A 7,688-nucleotide genomic window follows, 5' to 3' on the forward strand; every position below is an offset into this window, starting at 1 on the left:
TTTAAGTACTCCGCGCACCCGTCTGGAACGGATTAATCCACTTTCCATTACTTTCAATGGGAAAGTTCGCTTCAGGTTAAGTACAGACTTCCGGAACCAATTGTGTTTGTAAACCGAGGTACCACTGTATTTATTCTCCAGGGAGCTCAAGATATTCTACCTGGTTCTGCCCCATATCATTTAGTCCCTGCAATAACCCTGGGAGGCAGGTTAGGCTGAGAGGCAGTAGCTGGCCCAAGGTCACCCAGTGAGCTTCATGGCTAAGTGGGGATTTGAACCCTGGTCTCCCAGGTCCTTGTCCGACACTCCAACCACTACACCACAATATTACAAGTCTATAATCAGATCTAAGCCACCAATCAGGCATCCCTTGAAAGCAAATTCTCAGTGACAGACCCACTCAAAATAATCAAGGCAAGGCAAAGTCCTATCATCCATATCCCTCTTGGACTCCAGTTAACAAAGATGTCATGATATCTGAAATGTATCTGTATCCGAGATCCATGAACTGCAAACTTCTGGCCAGCTTCTGTTAGGTAGCAAGCTATTTAACTGGTCCCAGAGTCCTCAGTTGTGTCCAATAGCTTTCTCTCAGTTGGTCAAGCTAAACATTGATGTGTCATGTCTATTATTATTATTATTATTATTATTATTATTATTATTATTATTATAATAATATTTTGACTGTATAATGACAACCAGTAAATTGAACAAATTAATTGACCTCTCATACTATCATCGCTCCCTCCACATTTCTTTCTTTTTAACAGCAGCACCCCTTTTATACTGGCAGGTGGGGACGGGATTTTCCTTTTCTTTTTCCAGGGTGGGGGGGTGGGGGGTGGATGGGGGATAATAAGTTGTAGGGCAGAATCTTTATTTTTAATAAAAGTATAAATGTTCAAATGAAAAGGATTAATATCTAATTTTACATCTTCATTTGCATGATGTGCCAAAATTACCTTAAATATTTGTTATGGATGAAACAGCTTTCCACCAATTTAGTCTCCTGCCCCCCTCCCAGTCTGGAGAATGTTAACATAAATTGTAGCATAAATCTTTGCCTTGTAGAGTAGCAGAAGGCGCATATAAAAACCCATATCTTTACTGCACATATTTCCCATTAACCATAATCTATTAGTAATTGAAGTTCATTACCAATTCTTGTAGGCTTTATTGCTATCATGCTGCATGACATACTGAACCTGGCTTGCATAACAAGAAGTCCTTGCTGGGAAATATCCTATTAACAATGACAGTGCATTTGTCATTGTGATAATAAACCCAAGAGCTGCCTGCAGATTATAAATTATTGTGGTGCCATTTGCAACGCTGTAGTTTAAAGTTTTGTCAGCCCTTCCATTTTAAGCCCTCTGTTTTTCAGTGAGTTATAACTCAGCCGTAAAAATCTGCAGCCTGCGAAAAATTTGGCTTACAAGGTCCTTGGCCCAAGAGGCTAAAAATAAGAATAAAAATTGAAAGGCTGGGTTCACTCCCAGTCAAATTATATACAAATAGAAGCCTAGTAATCAAATGGGAAGCTGTTTCTTTTGTATTTGCTTACCCTCCTAATTTATTCTCTTTTAAAACAGAGTATTTGATTAATAGCTAAGTGCCACTATTGCAATGTAATGGCTAAGGGCCAGTGCAAATGTAGTACTCCTTATCCTTTAGCAAGAGTTAGGAGGTTGGTAACTGGCCATGAAATGGTGCAATTTACATAGGAAGGCCTGTAGCTCAGTGGGCTTTGTGAACAGGTTCAATCCTCAACATCTCTGGGGTGGGCTGGGAGAGCCCACTTTCTAAAACCTTGGAGATTCTCTGCTAGCCAGTGCAGGCAATACTGAGCTAGAGGGACCTGTTTTTCAAGTTCTCCAACACACACACACACACACACACACACACCGGGGGGGGGGGGGCTTTGTACTGCCCTTAACAATGGTTAACACTAAAGTGTTTCCATGCTAACCAGGGTTTACAGATTCATTTCAAATTCAGAGCGAGATCAGAACTCTGGATAGCATTAATTGCGGTTAGGACTGGTGTAAACATAACCCGTAACTCAAATAACTATGGTTGTAACCGGGGGGGGGGGCAGCAAAGAGCAGGAAGAACGCAATGCTGCACTCCTTTTAGGCACGTCTCTGCCTTTCCTCTTGACAACCAATAGGTTTGGGCCAGAGATTGGGAACGTTATAGCAGCAGGAACCTGAAATAATCCAATTCAGATCTTGTCTTCGTTACGAATTCTACCACTTCTCAGCCTCTGCACCACCACTGCCTCTCTGCAATACGAGATAGCAATGCTGGCCTACTTTGCAGGTTTCTTAGGAGGACTGCCGAGGCTGTGGGATGCTGGAACACTATAAAGTCTATACCAGGCACCCCCAATCTGCGGCCCTCCAGATGTTTTGGCCTACAACTCCCATGATCCCTAGCTAACAGGACCAGTGGTCAGGGATGATGGGAATTGTAGTCCAAAACATCTGGAGGGCCGAAGTTTGGGGATGCCTGGTCTATACAGTGCATCAGAAAGTCGCTAGTTTGAATATCACCTTTGCCATCAGCTTAGTGTGTAGTCTTATGCAAGCTTATTTATTTATTATTAGGTTTATATTCCAGTTTACTGCCAAGGAGCTCAAGGTGGCATATATGATTCTCCCGGCATTCTTCATATTATCCTCACAGCAACCCTGTGACGTAGGTTGTGACTGGCCCAAGGTCATCCAGTAAACTTCATGGTTGAATGGGGGTTTGAACCCTGGTCTCCAGGTTGTAGACTGACACCAACCAGTATAATTTTTTTTCTCTCTCTCCCTGCCACGTACATTATGAGGATAATAATAATACATTATCCAATACAAGAATACAAGTGTAAAACAACTGTGTAAGGTGATCCAGGATAGTTTCATAAATACAAGATTCTTAAGGCAATTCTGAACTCATGAAGCTGGTTCTGATGTGACATTTAACAAGAATCAAAGAGTTTTGAATCTGTTGTGAGGGGCAGGAGATATTTTTGTATATATTTGCTTCGGTTTTTTTTCTCAGTGTGGAACAGCTATTAATGTGGAACGGCAGAAAGTTGTTTCTAAAACTATGTTGGTAATTTTGTTTATTCTTGACAATTTTGATTTTTTTTAAAAAATATTATTTTAATTTTCTTGCGCATTTCTAGGAAGCCATTTAAATAACGATATTAATACTTTCTCAGCCATCCATTTTCAATCCTGATTGAAAAGTAGAAGTGTGTGTGTGTGTGTTGTAATAAATTTCCTCACTGGCTATGATGGAATTATTTTTTGAGCTTATGTCTATAAAGTGCACTGACTCTCAAAATACAGCAGATGTTTTCACTAGTTGCGCAATATATTTTTTCCAGCATGTAATATAAGAATCTTGAATATATGTAGCATTTCTCATCTTCAATTGTCCCTGAACGCTTTGCAGTCTTTTAATATGAAAGCTGCTTCACTTTCTACTGAGGTGCTGAAATCTCAGGGGGGGGGGGCATCTAACACCTGCTTAATGGCCCCCAGCACCATTACCTAACAATTTATGGCAGGAAGTAGAACAGAAAACAGTAGCTGAAAATGAAAAAAATTAGCAAAAGCAACTGTAACTATTTAGAGACTCAAGGTTTGCTGCTCGGAACATATACTCTAGAAACAAAATGCTTATCTATCTCTCTGCAGGAGTTCCTGTTGGCTGAGGTATCTTGTGGTACCATGGACAGCATCTTCAGGATCGTTTTCTGTCTTTCACTTTGACAAAAAGCCTTATACTGTACAGTGGAACCTCGGTTTACGAACACCTCGGTTTACGAATTTTCGGTTTACAAACGCCGCGGACCCATCTGGAACGGATTAATTCACTTTCCATTACTTTCAATGGGAAAGTTCGCTTCAGTTTATGAATAGCTTGACAGCACCTCTGCATGGGCTCACTGGGGCTGTTGGGAGTTGTGATCCATAACATCTGGAGGGCACAAGGTTGGGGATGGGTGACATAGATAGTACTTCCTGTTTTGCGTGGGTTTCTCTGGATAGTTGCCTTTTCAGGCTGTCAGGCTAAACTGACACTTATTTCGCTCTCTCCTGTATTGTCTAACCACCTGTAGACAAATTTATCATGGGCCTGCATTCTCTAGGTGCCACTGGTCTCCCTGAAAACTTTACAGTGAGATGACGAGACTCGACACAAACAATGAAGGACTCATGTAGAAACCAGATGAGGCAAACCAAGTCATGTGCACAACCCAGAAAGGAATATCCCATATTGCCTCTATTGGACTTCTATTTTGGACACTGCTCCCATAAATACCTCAGCCCTAAGACAAATTTGCCTAGCCATTGTCAGACAATTCAGGAGAGAGTGAAATACTGTTGTAACAAAACAAAGGGACACAGATGCTATGGCTCACTGTTATTGATGTGTGAGGTCATTTTGGATTTCCAGGCCAACTAGCATAAAAGCTCACATCAAACCAACTACAATCTATTGAGATCCTATCTGCACATACCAAGCCTTCCAATATTGGCTAATTACTCTACTCTGCACTGTTGAGCCAGTTACAGTACTCCAGAAAAAAATAATCTATAAATACATTGATGCACTCTAAAAAGAAAATGCATTAACCGATTCAATTGCTGGTTATTAAAAGAGAGCAACCCCTCTCAGCATATAAACCTCAGATGTAACTATAATCTCAGTTAGGTTACCTTCATTCTGTAGGAGTATTTCCTGAGAACAAATCAATGTGCTTGAAGGTTTATTGTGGGGGTTTCTTTTCCTTTAAAAGAAAATCAATCCTCCTGCACTTATTGCAGAGGTTGTGAAATGATATAATGTGATCACATCTCCATGATGTTTGGGGTTTTCTTAATAATGAAAAACAACAGATTTCTGTTTCTTCCTGACCCATGTTTGGGGCATAAGAATTCATCGGTTACTTTGATGGCTCAGCTAAGGTCTATGACAGGAGTGGTGAGTCTGTGACTGTATAAATGTTGTTGGACTCCAACTCCCATCAACCCCAGCCAGCATAGCCAATTGTCAAGGATGATGGGAGTTGTTGAGCAACAGTTGGAAGGCCAGAAGTTCTCCACGCTTGGTGTATTGGCTTCTAACTAGATACTTCTGAAAGCTCACAAGCAAGGGATAATTGTTTTGACCTTGTTTCTTTTCTTTTGTCTGCTGCATTTGGACCTCAAAGATATACTGCCTCTAAACCAGGCATCCCCAAACTTCGGCCCTCCAGATGTTTTGGACTACAATTCCCATCTTCCCCGACCACTGGCCCTGTTAGCTAGGGATCATGGGAGTTGTAGGCCAAAACATCAGGAGGGCCGCAGTTTGGGGATGCCTGCTCTAAACATTGAGCTTGGGTTCAGGTCAGCTGTCATGACTAACCACTGGAGGAAATGATATAGCATTCTGCTGGTGGTTCTTCACTGCAAGATCCATATGGATTTCTACTACAAACATTATATTTTGAATAAGCAGTCCTTCTATGAGAGTTATTTCAGAAGGAGATTTAGGAAACCTTACTTCTTCGTGAGATCTAGAGCATCACAATATATAAATTTATATTTAAATTTAGTTTAGATGTGCTCCAAGGAACAGTCCCTTGTTCAATTTTTGCGATAGGTGTTTGCTCTGAAGTATGATGATGCATATAAACTGATCATCCCCAGACTTTTAATTGCTCCTCCTTTTCGAGTGGATTTTAGACAAATTTCTCTTCAACAGCCTTTTTTGACATTCACATCCCTTATTGGCTTTTGCCCATTAGAGGCCTTTGTCTAATGTCAAGAGGGAGAAAAACTTTTGCAGGGTAAGCTTATCATTTTGTCAGTGTTCTCTGAGTCTACCCTTTGTTTTCTCTTTCCTTTCATCTTGCTCAAAATAGATGAGTCACAAGGAAATTATAATTAGTTTTGATGACAGGGCTTAATTAATATATGGTTGGCAATAGGTATGTAAAGAAAGCAATCAGGAAGACTGATTAGCCCCATTGAATATTTTCTTTTTGACAACCAGGATCCAAACTACATTTAATTCTAGGTAAATCAAGCTTACTAGTGGCCCACAAAAGTTAGGTATGTTGACTTTACCAAGTGCTTTAAAAATCTCTTTACAAAAAAGAAAGAAGAAAGGAATAAACGAAAATAAGAAATCTGGCATGTCAAATATTGTACAAGTGTCAGGGAGATGCTGTTTGTACTGATGACAAGCAACTCTAGATCTGCAATGGGGAACCTTTTCAAGTTTGAGGGCTACATGATTTTCTAGGCAACCTTCCAGGGGCCACTGATCACACAGAGCCAGTAGCAAAAGTGGATGGACAAGAAAGGTTTGCACAGTAGGCATAGGGTTGCCAGACTCAATAGAGGACAGGACTTCTGTGCCTTTAATTGCCCTGCTCTCTTTTGAGTCTGGAAACCTTAAAGAGAAACCAGCAGACCCTTTGCTTGGAAATTAAACAAAGGGTCTGCTGGTTTCTCTTTAAGGTTTCCAGACTCAAAAGAGAGCAGGGCAATTAAAGGCACAGAAGTCCTGTCCACTATTGAGTCTGGCAACCCTAAGTAGGCTTCCTTCTATAAACAAATCCCTCTCTGTTTTCCAGCCAGCCAAGTAAAAACCATTGTAGGAGTTCAAGGGTCAGTGAGGGGTGTGGCTTGGTGAGAAGGGGTGTGGCCCAGGGTGGGTGTGGAATGGGAATACTCCAGAGGCCAAGACAGAGAGGTCTGGAAGGTAGAGATGGCCAGGAAAGAAATATTTCTGATGGTGGCATCTCATCAATAGAATGCCGTCCCTAGAAAGGCTTGCCCAGTACTAAACATAGTGACTTACCTGTAGCTGGTGCAATAAACAACCATCTATTTACCCTAACCCTATTACTCTCCTGATATTGCTATTTTGTTTTACCTGCTGATTTTTCCATCTGATGATGTAATGTTGTTTGTTTGTTTCTTCTTTGAAACCTTTCGTGCTGCCTTGGAATTAAATCAGTTAATCAGTACAATACTGTCCTGGACAGATTAAAGATACTGTAATACCTATAGTGATAAAGTGTAGAAATGTATGCTTATTCTTTTGCAAAATGGCAAATGGTAAGGACAACCGGTCAAATAACTTTTAGGCTGCCATTGTATCCTTTTAATTAAGACTGGAATGGAACATACATTACTTGGTAAACACCTTCTGTGTCTAGTTTTTGCTAATAGAGGTTTCTCTTATGGCCCAGCTGCTATCAGCCATATGGCCGGTTTTTAAAGTGTTGCCCTGCTGCACATATGTACCGGTAAATCTGCAGGAAGGTTCAAAGTCAGTGGCACAATCTCTGCAGAGGGATGCAGGATGGGAAGGAGTTAACACTGTTACTCTGACCATTTGCTGTTGGATGCACTCTCCTTTTTGGCCCCAGTGAACTCATTTCGGCTGCCTTATTTGCTATATGCAGAGTGGCCAAAACAAGTCCATACAAGCTAAACAGCTGAGAACAGATGAAAATAGAGCTAATAATACAGTCATTAGGAAGGGAGCCAATGTGGAAATGGCAGATGTCAATTTATGAAAGCAAAAGTTTAAAATGGGGAGGGGAAGCCAAGGGAAGGAGGTAAGTGAAAGGTACAGACTATACCTTGGAAGTTTCTTTGCAGCTTGCATCATTTTCAGTGACTGGG

Source organism: Zootoca vivipara, chromosome 1, assembly GCF_963506605.1.
Source record: "Zootoca vivipara chromosome 1, rZooViv1.1, whole genome shotgun sequence".
In the NCBI taxonomy this organism is placed as follows: domain Eukaryota; kingdom Metazoa; phylum Chordata; class Lepidosauria; order Squamata; family Lacertidae; genus Zootoca; species Zootoca vivipara.